Source organism: Lepus europaeus (assembly GCF_033115175.1).
Source record: "Lepus europaeus isolate LE1 chromosome 21 unlocalized genomic scaffold, mLepTim1.pri SUPER_21_unloc_3, whole genome shotgun sequence".
In the NCBI taxonomy this organism is placed as follows: domain Eukaryota; kingdom Metazoa; phylum Chordata; class Mammalia; order Lagomorpha; family Leporidae; genus Lepus; species Lepus europaeus.
The window spans coordinates 488,176-502,606 of NW_026909008.1; the positions used below are offsets into that span (position 1 = coordinate 488,176).

The 14,431-nt window shown below is 47.6% G+C and overlaps 1 long non-coding RNA gene across 1 annotated transcript; it reads right to left on the reverse strand.

The window, feature by feature from the left end:
- Positions 1-349: 349 nt before the first annotated feature.
- LOC133754333 (uncharacterized) lies at positions 350-5,695 on the reverse strand. Its single transcript, XR_009865208.1, has 3 exons — positions 5,601-5,695; positions 902-1,020; positions 350-436 (listed from the first exon to the last, which is right to left on the reverse strand). It is a non-coding gene; the product is annotated as an uncharacterized LOC133754333 (long non-coding RNA).
- Between the last annotated feature and the right edge of the window lie 8,736 nt (positions 5,696-14,431).

Genomic DNA, 14,431 nt, shown 5'->3' on the forward strand with positions numbered 1-14,431 from the left:
CTCAAACCAACACATATGCAATGCTGGTACTGAAGGCGGTTGCTTCATCCCGCTATGCAATGGCTCAACCCACCGTCCCACTCAGGCTGTTCCCACCTGTAATCCAGCTGTCTGCTCAAAAGCCTAGGAAAGCAGAAGAAGTGGCCCAAACACTTGGGCCCCTGAACCCACACTGGAGTAGTGGATGAAGTACCTGGTTTCTGCTCTGGCCTGGCTCAGCTCCGGCCTTTGTAGCCACCTGGGGTGTGAAACCATACACTGAAAATCTCTCCAGCACCGCCTCATCTGTTACTCTGCATTTCAAACCAGTCTTTAAATAGAAAAAAATATCTAGTACTTACTATGAGGGGTCAGAATCTTGGGGCAGGCAGGAACAGAGCACAGAGGGATACTTGGGGATTCTCTAAGCTTCGGCTTCCTCCTCCGTGTGTGCAGTCTGTGAAAATTCACTGGATTACGTGCAAATTCATTCAAGCGCTCTGTGCCCATTTTCCTGTGCACACACACACACACTTTACACTTCCAAACAACCCGGAGTAGAGAGGCCGTGATCAAGGCCTCTACTGATGGATGCGGCCAAGGCTACTTCTGGCCAGGGACAAAAAACTCCCCAAATGGAACCGAGGCTGTGGGAAAAGTTTTTCCTCTCCCAAATCTCCCCAGCCCCGAAACACACACCACCCACCGGGGCTCCTGTCACTCTCCCCCTCCCTTTCCTCTCCCCCACGCAGGTTTCTGCTCCTCCCTTCCTCGCCTCCCCACCTTCATGCCACCTTTTCATTCTCCCCCTTCCTCTCTCCTCCCGCCACCCCCCCTTGACCTCTTCTCTCCTCCACCCTCTATCCCAGCTACCCCTCATACACACACTCCCTCCCCACTCTGCACCCCGGGCCCCACCTACCAGTGACAGGAAGGCCACCGCACCAAACTCTCTGCAGAAAGAGTGTTTCTGTTCCTCTGGAACATGAACAGAGTCCTGAGGTGTAGTCTTCTGGAAGGGGTTGAAGAAGAGGACCGCACCTAGAAATTTCCAAAGGCCCAAAATAACTGATGGGACTGCCTCAGACTGCAGCCTCACCTGATCCTGGCGTGAACCTGGGGGGGGGGGCGCTGTGTCTCCTCAGGGTCGGCATTCAGCATACAACACGGCTCCTCAAGGCTTGCCCAAGCCCTGGGCAGAAGCGGACATGCCCTGACTCCAACCCAAGCACCATGCGGCAGAAGCGGATGCGCCTGTGGGTGCACTTCCGGGTCACAGCAGTGGGCACAGGCGCACTCCCCACTGGCCGTCGCCATGGCACCACGGGACGCATCTGTGCATTGTCGCATCCTCTGTCTGACGGCCCCAGGGCTGCTTCCAGTCCCACCTCTCCAGGCTGTGACCCAGGGAGGCAGCCGCTGATGGTCCAGGTTCTCTGTACCCTGCCTTGCTGCCTCGTGGGAGTCCTAAATGGAGCTCCTGACTCCTGGCTTATGTTTGGGCCAGTGCATGCTGTTGAAGCTGCTTGGGGAGAGAAACAGTGTAAGCAGCATCACTAGCACTCTTCTCTCTCTCAGTGATCGTCCATCTGGAGGTTCACCCCCAAGGTCGCTACAAAGGCCAGGGCTGGGACAGGCCGAATCAAAAGCCAGGGACTTTCTCTCGTACTCCATTTTGGTTCAGGGGCCTGACATCTTGAGTCATCTCCCTCTGCTTTCCCAGGCATGTTAGCAGACAACTGGATCCCATGGGGAACAGCTTCCTGGAGGTGCTGGGGCTGTGCCATAACCGTAAAGCCACCGCCCGCAATGTGCACATCCCATGTGGGCACCGGTTCAATTCCCAGTTGCTGTGGTTCTGACGTAGCTCTCTGCTGTGGTCTGGGAAGGCAATAAAGATGGCCCAAGTCCTTGGGCCCCTGCACCCAAGCAGGAGACCCTGGGGAGACTCGAGGCTCCTGGCTCCTGGCCACTGGCCCCTGGCCCCTGGCTCCAGATCCACTAAGCTCTGGCTGTTGCAGCCAACTGGGGAGTGGAACAGCTGACAGAAGACCTCTTTCTCTCTCTCTCTCTCTCTCTCTCTCTCTCTGCCTCTCATCCTCTCTGTGTGTAACTCTGAATTACAAATAAATATTTTTTTTAAAAAAAGTAAAAAAAATTAAAAAGGAAGACATATCTGTAAATAAAATACTACATCAAGGGCAACTACTAGAGTTTATGTAGAATTTGATACTATATGCATTAAATACCCTATTAACACAGAATTTGAAAAAGTATTTAACTGCATCTTAGAAAAGATTCTGGTATCCATTCATTGTCTTCTTCCTTAAAAAAATTCTGTGTGGTACTATCTCTGGTATTATCAGGAAATCTTTGTAATTTATTCAGACAATTATTTACCCACTCACACAAGGACTTGAATCACCTGTGATCTACAGTTTTCCACTGAACTGCTTCCCAATCCCCACCCTCCACACCTCTAGTCCTGCATTTAATGTATGGATCATGTTTGAAATAGGACAAATCATGTCTTCCACAAAGCAAGACAGACTATAGAAAGGTAGCATCTGAGGTCACTTGATATTTTCTATGTGCACTTTATAAAGTTTGTACTATTTGTCTCATTTCTTAATGTTAGAATATGGGTTAATTTTAATTTTGGTATCATGGAAGAAAACGTTTCATGTTTATACCGGATGGTGGGATTCTTTGGATATTTAGACACTTGCAAATTTCTAAAATTAAGGACTTTGTCATGTATATTAAACAGTTACATACTGTATTCTTAAAAACTTATTCCAAGAAGGTTATTAAAAACTTTTATCCTAGGAATAATAAATGAATAAATAAATAGGTATGTACATACAGGCCCAGGTGAGTACACAAATATACACATATGGACGTAAGATTGCCCTTTCAAAACACCTGACCCCAGAGTTTATGGTCACCATAAAGTTTATGGTCACCACAAAGTGAGAGGAAAGTTCTGAAATCAGATGCAGGTGCTGGCTGCACAACTTTGCACATGTGCTGCTAGTGAATGTTCACCTCAAAATGGTGTAAAGGAATTAAGGTATGCACCAAAGAGAACTGCTAATGAGTAATGTGCGTTAACATTCATTCTGATCTAGTTCTCATGATTCCCCTTGCCCCAGCCCAAAGAAATAAGAGGTTGGGCTTCAGTTATGAGGATTGCTGCTCCTCCGCAGGAAGCTGGAAAACCCATGAGACACAACCAGCCTTGCATGTGTGCACGTGGGACTTTGAGACTCTGTCACTCTGTGGCTGCCTGGCTCTAGTGCTGTGTGAGCATTTGTTCCTGTGTGCATGTGTGTTTTTGAAAACTGACAGTTAACATGCTGTCATGTTTCAAACAGGTTTTGATGGACACGCATAAAAACTGTCATGGGGCTGTTATTGTGTCCTAGCAGGTTAAGCCTCTGCCTGCTGCATCCCATTTGGGCACTGGTTTGAGACCCACTGGCTACTTCACTTTCAAATCCAGATCTCTGCTAATGCACTTGGGAAAGCAGCAGAGGATGGCCACAGTGCTTGGGCCCCAGCATCCACATGGGAAACCCAGAGGAAGCTCCTGACTTTATCATGGACCAATCCCAGCGATTGGGGTCATTTGGGAGGGGAACCAGCAGTTGGATGATCTCTATGTGTCTCTCCTCCTCTCTCTGTAACTCTGCCATTCAAATCAATAAAAAATCTTTTAAAGAAAAGGACGGTCATATCTTTTACTATTTTCACCTATCTTCATTCCTAGAAGACACAGACCTGTTCTATCAAACATCTTATAAAACAGACCCTTAAACTGCATCTGATTTCAATGAGAGGGTCTGGGAATTACTGTATGCATTTTGTCAGACTTAGAAATAAGGTAAGTGTCATTTGAAACTAAAGCAAAGCTCCAAATTTTGAGTTCTAAAGATAACAAATAAATAAATAAGAAAAATTTGCTAAAATGATCAGTTTCATTAGTTGTTTAGTGGTAGTAACATAAGTGTTGCCTAGATGGTTGGATGCCAATGTCCTCAGATTAATTATATGAAGTCCAAACATCTCAAAACACAAGAGCCAAAAGAAGCTTATCTCACGTGCACAACCCTCACTGGGAGGGTCTGCATGCTGGACATTTTAGAATGGCCAGTTTGTTTAAAAATGCGTGGCGTGAACAGAGCCAAGCCTGGATGCTTCTAACTGTATCACTCCTTGTGAAGAAAGAAGGAAATGTCATTAATCAGGCACATACAACCACCCATCAGTTCCAAGGTCTCAGAGGAAGCAGGGTTCCCAACCTCTGATACACAGTGTTCAATGGATAATCTCAACAAGCCTCCTTCAGCAACACACAAAGTTCATGTGCTCATGAAGTACTGTGCATGGAACAACTGCCCAATTGGTAAAGAAGGGACTGCCTATGATTCACCAAGGTGGAACCCAGAGAGGTAGACCTTCCCTTCATTTCCAAAATGAATTCCAAGATGACCATGTCATGGGGAGGTGGGGGGGGATTCACAAAGAGAAGTAACAAACCAGAGGAAACAGTGAGCAAAAATTAGTCAGTGAGGCCAGCGCCGTGGCTTAACAGGCTAATCCTCCGCCTTGCGGCGCCGGCACACCAGGTTCTAGTCCTGGTCGGGGCGCCGGATTCTGTCCCGGTTGCCCCTCTTCCAGGCTAGCTCTCTGCTATGGCCCGGGAAGGCAGTGGAGGATGGCCCAGGTCCTTGGGCCCTGCACCCGCATGGGAGACCAGGAGAAGCACCTGGCTCCTGGCTTCAGATCAGCGCAGTGCGCCGGCCACAGCAGCCATTGGAGGGTGAACCAACGGCAAAAAGGAAAACCTTTCTCTCTGTCTCTCTCTCTCACTATCCACTCTGCCTGTCAAAAAAAAAAAGTCAGTGAAAAATTGACCTACAAATGCTTTTCAGGGAGTTTTAATGATTACCTTAATAAGACCAAACTGTTTCCTAGGTTCACAGTCACTCCTCAAATTACATGCTTGAGAAAATTCTAAGCCATTTGGGGTAGCTGTAACTCAATGAGAGAAAACAGTAAAGTAACACGGCGATGAACAAAGCACTTCTGCCTGAAAGTGCTCTGGGGGTTGGCTGAGGACTCCTCACTCACCCAGCACAGCCGCCAGCCTGTGGCTAGTTAGCAATCACTATTTTCTCCTATTTTTAGATGCCTGTGCATGGTTCCAACTGTTCCCTCAGGGCCATGCCATCATACCACATGTGGAACTGGGAGGCTGAGAGATGTCATCTCCCTGGGGTCTGCAAAGAACCCACTTTCCTAATTACCACAACTGCCACAAGATCAAGTGTGGCAGAGGCACCTGTGCTAGCAAGCACAGCCCAGGCCCCCATTGCACCTGCCCAAGGGGCAGGGACTCACAGGGCCCTCAGCCTCATCTTGGCTACTTTTTTGCTCAGAGAAGGAAGGCAGGAACTAGCAAGACCCGCCACACTCCCGCCCTCAGAATCTCCACTCCAGACAGCCCAAGCTGAAATCCAGGCAACCCTGAAAGATCAAGGCTTGGGCTCTGCAGAGACACTCCTGCAGGGCAAGGCGCTGCTCCAGGACCCTCCCTGCACTCCTCAAGAACTTACCTCTCACATTAGCCCATGTCGTGCAGCACAGGAGTGGAAGCCTCTGCAGCTACCCCATGCCCTCGGGTCAAGTGCTATGGGGGGACTGGGCCCAGCTCAGGCCAGGCCCGTGGAGCAGCTGATGATGCAGCACACAGGTGGGATGCCTCCTCTCCAGCAGCTGCTGCGATGTACCTGGAGCCTGAAGAAAGTTTGGAAAGAGTCAGGAATCGGTCAGAGGAGCCATGTCCCAGCCCAGCCCCACTGTGCCTGGTCCAGCTGTGCCTGGTGCTGCCCCACACGTCCCTAGGTTCCCACTGGAGCACACTTCCACAGCAGCCAGGATGCAGCCCTCTCATAGATGCGCTCCTCTGTGAGTTTGTCTCCAAGATGGTGGCCAACCAAGGATTGGGCAGGCACACACCAGCCAGGAGCCACAGTCCCTTGGTCCCTCCCTCCTCACCTAGGGGACACTGAGACTTGCACCCCTAGCTCACCACCTGTGGGGGGCCAGCTCCTTGACAGGCTCAGCCCACATGCTCAAAGACTGGAACCCCCAAGCTTCCCCAGGATGTCTGCATAGATCCCGCCTGGGGCCCTATCCTTTCTAGAGCAATAGTAGACAAAAGATGTAAGTTTCTTGAAAGAGGCTGCTTGGCCTCCCTTGGTGAACAGTCAGTCCTGGCAACACCGTTTTGCAAAGCTGAACTATAAGTCTTCCAAGATCCACCTTTGGTAAAAAAGAAACAGGCAAAGCAAGTGCCATGAAGGGTTTGTTCTCTCTGGATTCTGCAAAGCAAAAACAAGGCTGCAGAAGCACTCAGAGGTGAGTTTGCCTGGTGAGCTCCCAAGAAGGAAATAAGGAGAGGCAAAAAGTCCTTCTCACTCATGCTTCAAAGCCCTAGGAAGCAGCAAATTCCATGTGCCTAATTGTCTTCCTAACCCTTTGGCACTCATTAATTCATTCATCCTTTTGTTGTGTATTTACTGGGTTTCTTTTGTGTCAAGTGGCTGTAGCCTGGAGCCAAATAGACTTGCTGACAAGCAGGATTCCAACTCTGTCTTGGCAAGGGACTTGGTACCTTTTGGATAGCATGATCATATGTCTCCAATGTCTTTTCACTGAGAACATGCAATAAGCACCTTCTTTCAAGCGAAAGGCCCCATCCCACATCACGACCCAGAAGGGAGCAAGCATTCTGCCTCGGGACTGTGGAGATGGGGACAAGCTGCCTGGCTGTCTTCTGAGTCATTCACTGACTTAAAACTCAGACAATGGGGGCCAGCACTGTGGCATAATGGGGGCTGGCATCCCATATGGCACTGGTTAGAGCCCCAGATGCTCTGCTCACAATTTAGCTACCTGCTAATGTGCCTAGGAAAGCAGCAGAGGATGCTCCAAGTTCTTGGGCCCCTGTCACCCATAAGGGAGAACCAGAAGCTCCTGGTTCCTGGTTTCAGATCTGCTCAATTCTGGCCATTGGGGGTAAAGCAGTTAATGTCCCCCTCCCCCTCTCAACACTGCTTTCCAAATAATAAAACAAAACAAAACAAAACAAAAAACCTCACACAACAGTCATCATTACCAACCCCTTGAAGAAAAAAGCCTGCTCTCCATCCAGCTCTGTGTGCTTCTGTGTTCAACCACAATGCTGAAGCAGAGAGTGCGACACGAAGGGGAAAGCCAATTCAACCTTTCTAGCTCACAGCTGAGCTGTCTTCCACTGTACCACTCAAGCATCTGTGCTCCTTGGGCCCTCCTTATGGTGCTGCACAATCTTTAGATAGTTCTCCCATTACACTTCTGATTACGCAGTTTTTCCTACTTCGAATGCCTTTTCCCCTTGTCCATCCAAACCCTCTACCATACTCCATCCCAGGCCTTCTAAGTGCTTTCCCTCATCTATACAGTTCTGTCCAACCTTTCCTCCTGCTCCGAAATAAGATTAGCTTCCCTGAATTCATAGACCACTTGCTTCTTAAGATACTGCTTAACAGACAATTAATATGTCCTCTTGGCTGACTTGCTAATATGCAAAAGAAGAAGGCTTATAATAAACTTTAGTTTGTTAAACATTTCCAAAAAGTAATATATCAAGGAGTAATGAGAAAAGCTTAGCAGTTTATCATGAAGATATTTAAATCACACAGGCAATAAAGAGAGTAGTATTTAACTATTTATCTCTGCACACTCAGAATCAGTGACTTCAGTGACAACAGATGGCCAGCCACACTGTTGGTTATTCCAATACCCTGGTTTTTGGGAGATGCTTGTTTTAGGTAATTGAATTCTTACATGTTTTAGATAGAACAACTGGGGGCTTTTTTGTTAGGAAAATACTGTGGTGGCCGGCACTGTGGCTCAACAGGTTAATCCTCTGCCTAGCAGCACCGGCACACTGGGTTCTAGTCCCGGTTGCCCCTCTTCCAGGCCAGCTCTTTGCTGTGGCCTGGGAGTGCAGTGGAGGATGGCCCAAGTGCTTGGGCCCTGCGCCCCATGGGAGACCAGGAGAAGCACCTGGCTCCTGCCTTCGGATCAGCGTGGTGCGCTGGCCACAGCACGCCGGCCGCAGTGGCCATTGGAGGGTGAACCAATGGCAAAAGGAAGACCTTTCTTTCTGTCTCTCTCTCTCACTATCCACTCTGCCTGTCAAAAATAAAAAAAATAAAAATATTTTAAAAAGATACTGTGGTAAGCACTCCCAGGTAAAGAAGCCCTATGATTGTAATTTTTAAAAATATTAATTTATGGGGCCAGTGCTGGGACATAGTGAGTAAAGCCATTGCTTAAGGTGCCGGTATCCCATATGGGCGCCGGTTTGAGACCCAGCTGCTCCATTTCCATTCCAGCTCTCTGTTACGGCCTGGGAAAGCAGTAGAAGATGGCCCAAGTCCTTGGGCCCCTGTACCCATGGGGGAGACCAGGAAGAAGCTCCTGGCTCTTAGTGTTGGATCGGCGCAGCTCCAGCCATTGCGGCCATCTAGGGAGTGAACTAGTGGATGGAAGAACTCTCTCCTCTCTCCTTCTCTCTTTCTCTTTCTCTTTCTCTTTCTCTCTCTCTCTCTTTCTCTTCTCTCTGCCTCTCCTCTCTTTGTATAATTGTACATTCAAATAAAATAAATGAATATTTAAAAATAATAATTTATTTGAGAGGCAGAGAAACATGCAGAGTGAGCCCCTATCTGCTGGTTTATTTCTCTGGTGCAGGAAACAGAGCAAATTTGGGATCCAGGAACTCAATCCAGGGCTCCCACATGAGTGGCAGGGACACAAGTCTCTGAGGCATCACCTGTCCTCCCAGGGTACACATCAGCAGGAAGTTGGAATTGGGAATAGAACCAGATAAGGACCCAGACACTCTAATATGGAAGGCACTGTCCCAACTTAACCATTGCACCAAACACTTGCCTCATGTACTGTGATCCACAATCAATGATCAGAACTCTGTATTGACTGCTGCTTCATAAAATCCCCCCCCCCTTTCTCTCCCATTTCCCCCTCCCCACATATATTCTTGTTTTTGGGGCCAGCGACATGGCTTACTTGGTTAATCCTCCGCCTGCAGCACCAGCATCCCACATGGGCACCAGGTTCTAGTCTCAGCTGCCCCTCTTCCAGTCCAGCTCTCTGCTGTAGCCTGGGAAGGCAGTGAATGTTGGCCCAAGTGCTTGCCCCTGCATCCACTTGGGAGACCAGGAAGAAGCACCTGGCTCCTGGCTTTGGATCGGTGCAGCGCTGGCTGTAGCGGCCATTTGGGGAGTGAACCAACAGAAGGAAGACCTTTCTCTCTCTTTCTTTCTTTCCCTGTCTATAAATCTACCTGTCAAATAAAAAAATTTTAAAGCATTCCCCCCACTTTCTCTCTCATTCCCCCTCCCCACACATATTCTGCTTTTTGTTCCTATCTTTGGGAACAAATTAAAGATTATCTATTCCACTTCAGATGAGAAAATCTGACCCAGAAAACATGGAAAAATCACTCTCAGAACAGCAATGAATTGAGGCTAAAATGCAAATCTGTTATCCAAAGAAGTCAGGAGCCAGAAGTTTTAAAAACCTTATTCCACATCATTCCAGTTTCATTTCCCTGCCCCCAAACTTCCTGTCTTCCACTAGAACGCTCTGTCTCACCACCAAGGAACTTCCCCAGGTTCCTGACACCAAACTGTCTTCCTGCTGTTAATCAATATCCCAGTGCTATTTCAGCTCAATTCTACAACTTCTCTTATTCACCAGAAAATTTCAATGTTTAATCCTCTGTTTCTCTTAGCCAATGCCACACCTCACAGAATCACACAGATTCTATTTTGTAAACCTTTCTAAAACTGTTCCTCCTGGCTTAATAAATTTAAAATTTGTAAGAGTCTTGAGTCCACATTCACTCAACAAACATGTCCTGAGTATGTGCTATGAGCCAGGCCCAGAGGGAGGCTAAAAACACAGAAAGGAATAAATCATGGCCTCTGCTCTTTAAATGCTTGGTCCAATAGAGGAGGGAGATATTTCAGTAGATCACTCTGAAGCCAACAGTTGAATGTCATTATTAGAGAAAGTTGGGTTCTGGCAGGGTGGGTAGGAGGTAACCAGGAGAGGAGGGGGCAGGAGTCCTAGACAGAAGGAACGTCATGACTAAGTCATAGAGGTGCTTTGAGAAGTGACAAGTATTTTTAATGGCTGAAACATGCAGGAGAGTGAAGAAAGATGAGGCTGGGAAGCTGTGGACAGGGGCATCTATCAACGAGTGATGGATTGTTAACTTGATCAACAAGTGATAGATTATTAACAGGAACCTATTTGCATTTCAAGTAAGAAAATCAAGTGTCTATAGGAGAATGGATGGAGTGAAAGGTGGGAGGGCATTTAAAGGACTACTGTAAAAGCCTAAATGAGAATCCACTGGGGTCTTACCAAGGGTGCAGGGAGGACTGAGTGGAAGGAAGAGACTTGAATGATCACAGTGTTTGTAAAGCAGAACAAAACACAGAGGCCTGCCTCTAGCTGACTTATTTCAATGCAATGACACAAGGACTCCTTCACTCAAGGGGAAAAAACACACTTCCTGCTCATTCTGAAAGCATTTCGAATTTCTGAGCATACCTATATTTGTTTTTTTTTAATTTTATTTAATGAACATAAATTTCCAAAGTACAGCTTATGGATTACAATAGCTTCCCCCCATAACTTCCCTCCCACCCACAACACTCCCCTCTCCCACTCCCTCTGCCCTTCCATTCACATCAAGATTAATTTTCAATTATCTTTATATACAGAAGATCAATTTAGCATATATTAAGTAAAGATTTCAACAGTTTGCACCCACAGAGAAACACAAAGTGTAAAATACTATTTGAGCACTAGTTATAGCATTAATTAAACACCTAAGAATAATTGTGTATTAATTACAGAGTTCAACCAATAGTTTTAAGTAGAACATAAAAAAATACTAAAAGGGTAAAGTATTAAGTTTTTTATTTTTTGTTATATAGTTTTTTTATTTAATAAATGTGAATTTACAAAGTGCAACTTTTGTATTGTTGTGGCTTCCCCCCCTCCACAACCTCCCTCCCTCCCACGGCCCTCCCCTCTCCCACTCCCTCTCCCATCCCGCCCTTCATCGAGTGTCATTTTCAATTACCTACATATAATGAAGATCAACCTAGTATATACTAAGCAAGGATTTCAACAGGCAGCACTCACACAACCGCACAAGGTATAGGGTATTGTTCGACCAGTAGTGTTGTTTTTAAGTTTCATAGGAAAACACATTAAGGACAGAGATCCTATGTGGGGAGCATGTACCCGGTGACTCCCGTTGTTGATTTAACAATTGGCACTCTTATTTATGACGTCAGCAATCACACAAGTCTCTTGCTATGAGCTGTCTAGGCTATGGAAGCCCCTTGAGTTCACCGACTCTGAACTTGTTTAGTCAAGGCCGTATCACAGTGGAGGTTCCTTCCTCCCTTCGGAGAAAGGTGCCTCTCTCCTTGATGGCCTGCTCCTTCTGCTGGGGTCTTGTTCACCAGGATCTTTCATTTAGATTGTTTTTTGCCACCGTGTCATGGCTTTCCAAGAGCATACTTATATTTGAAAAATAATTTTTCCCTTACATATGCAGTCTGCACTAAGTTCACTTGCATGCATTTCATACTGCAGCATAAGCAGGCTCCTAGGCGCTTAAACCTGCTTAATCACCAGCTGACTGCTCTCCTTCAGCAAACATTTGCTGAGCAGGTACTATCTGCCAGGCACTGGCAGCTACAGAGGGCAGGAAGGTGAAACAACACACCCTTTGCAATGAGGGAGTTTGAGACAGGCACAGAAAATGGACTCCCAGGCAGGGCCTCACTAACCAATGTGGTTGGCATGGCACAGTGGATTTTCACACCTGCAGGGGACAGGAAAGAAGAGCTATGCCCCAGGAATACCCTGCATTTGGTGTTTCTAAGGGGCTGTCAATCACAAACCCATTTTAGTGGAGAATGCAGAGGGCACATGCTGAACTATGTGCTGTATGATTTCAAAGAGCTCTGCCCCACCGATCCCTGTTGAAACCCCGGTGTCTGGCATAGCATCCCTCATCTGTGGGTACCCAGGAAAGATCCAGGGGATGAATGGATAAGGACGGAGAGACTGGCAGTCTGTTTGGGTTAGTCGGGATTTTGCAATAGTTTCTCTTCTCCATTGTGTGCATACATTGCTTCCTGACATAATGGCAGATGCCAGTTAATGCATCATTCGGTGAACTCTGAGACTCCCAGCTTTGACGCCAAGGGCCAGCACTAACTGCCCCTCCTGCTCTGGAGCATTGCAGACCTGAGCTGCCCCTGGTCCCATTGCCGTTATTCACATGGGGCAGCAACAGGACAGAGCTGGCAGGAAGGCCAGCCTCCCACACTTCCTCTGCAGAATCTTCAAACAGGATCAGTCATGCTGAAAAATGGCCCCAGGCCACTCCTGCCTAATGGGCCATGATGGATGAGCACAAATCCACAGACAGGCTGCATTTAGCAGCTCAGAGATAAGATGCAATGGGCTGCTTTCTGTTCTCCAGAAAGCATGGTGGTTCCACTGAAAAAAATGAGGTGGAATCCAGAGCCGATGATGAGCAGGTGAGCATGCCCGTGAGAAGTAGCCAATCAACCCCTCCTTTTCTAGCCACAACATAACCAAGGGAAGGTGAAGGAACTTAAAATGTTTTCTTATTTTTTGAAGAGTCCAAAGGAGATCCCCTCTAACAGCCTGCAAACACCCCTTGTGACCACAGGTGCAGCTGTGGCCTCCAGGGCTGGCCACGTTTCCTTCTTGACTCAGGGATTGGCTTCCTCCTTCTGCTTCTGGCACAGCGTCCTGACAGGGGCCCGGAAAGTACCTGTGAACTCCCACTGAATCAGCCTCTCGTTAGCTGGAGGACTTTCCTGTGTCCCCAAGGAAGCAGGGGGCTTCTTCCGGGGTACAGGAAAAGCAAAGCACGCTCTAAGATGAGACTCAGGTACTGAGTAGAAGATCTGGCTCCAGCACAAAGCCAGTCTCTCTGGCCCTCAGCTTCCCTGTCCAGAAGAAATGGAAGATCTGGGCAGAATCCCAACTGCTCCTTTAAAAGGCTAGTTCAAGCAAAATCACGGACATAAGCACTCAAGCTGGCTGAATTTTTATTTTTTTAACTTCATTTATTTACTAGAGAGACAGACAAACAGATCTCCCATCCACAGGCTTACTTCTCAAATGCCCACAACAGCCAGAACTGGGCCTGGCTGAACTCAATTCAGGTTCCTCACATGAGCTGCAGGAACTCAACTACTTAAACCATCACCACTGCCTCCCAGGGTCTGCTTAGCAGGAAGTGGGCACCTGGAGCTGGAGCCAAGAATTGAACCCTGGTACTCCAATTGGGGATCAAGGCATCTCAACTGCCGGGCTGAACGCCTTTCACCACCACACAGGGGACATGTAAGACTACTGATGCCAGCACCCGACTCAGGAACTATTAAGTCAGAAAGATTTCCGGGGGTGCTAACACATATGTGGGCTGGGAATCGCTGAGAAAGCGGTAATTAAAGTAGCAGAGAAGCAGTCTGAGCTCCAAAGAGCTATTCAAGAGGCTGGCCCTGTGGCATAGCAGGTAAAGCTGCTGCCTGCAATACTGCCGTTCAAATGGGTGCTGGTTCAAGTCCCAGATGCTTCATTTCTGACCCAGCTCCCTGCTCGTGCCCCTGGGAAAAGCAACAGAAGATGGCCCAAGTGCCTGCACCCCTGCCACCCACATTTGTGATCCGGATGAAGCTCCTGGCTCAGGCCTGGCTCAGCCCTGGCAACTGCGGCCACGTGAAGAGTGAACCAGCAGATGGAAAATTTTCTCTCTCCTTCTCTCTGTCTCTTTCTCTCCCTCTCTCCAACTCAGACTTTCAAGTAAATAAATAAATCTTTAAAAAAAAGTGTTACCAAAGTAAAGTCCACAGGTCTCTCTGTTACTAGTCCACAGCAGGGGAGTACAGAGATTGAGACAGTGAGTGTTTAAAGGCATCTCCAGCCATTTGGCCCTGCTGCAACGTCCAAGCCCAATTATTTCTCTTGTGATTGAGTTACTGTGTTTTACAGAAGTGTCTGACAAATGGGAGATTAACAATGAAAGCAAAGAAACAGGCCGATCCCACCACTATTTGAGAAGCACTGGGTTGGTAGAATCAGGGGCTGTCTCCAGACCCAAGCTCTGCCCTGTGTCAGCAGCACACAGGTGCATACTCACTGACCCTTTCTGGACTCAGTTTCTTCATCTGGATAACGAGAACTCTCATACCTTCCCTGCCTCATGTTCCCAAGAAGTTCAGAAGTCAGTTATGTAACAGACAGC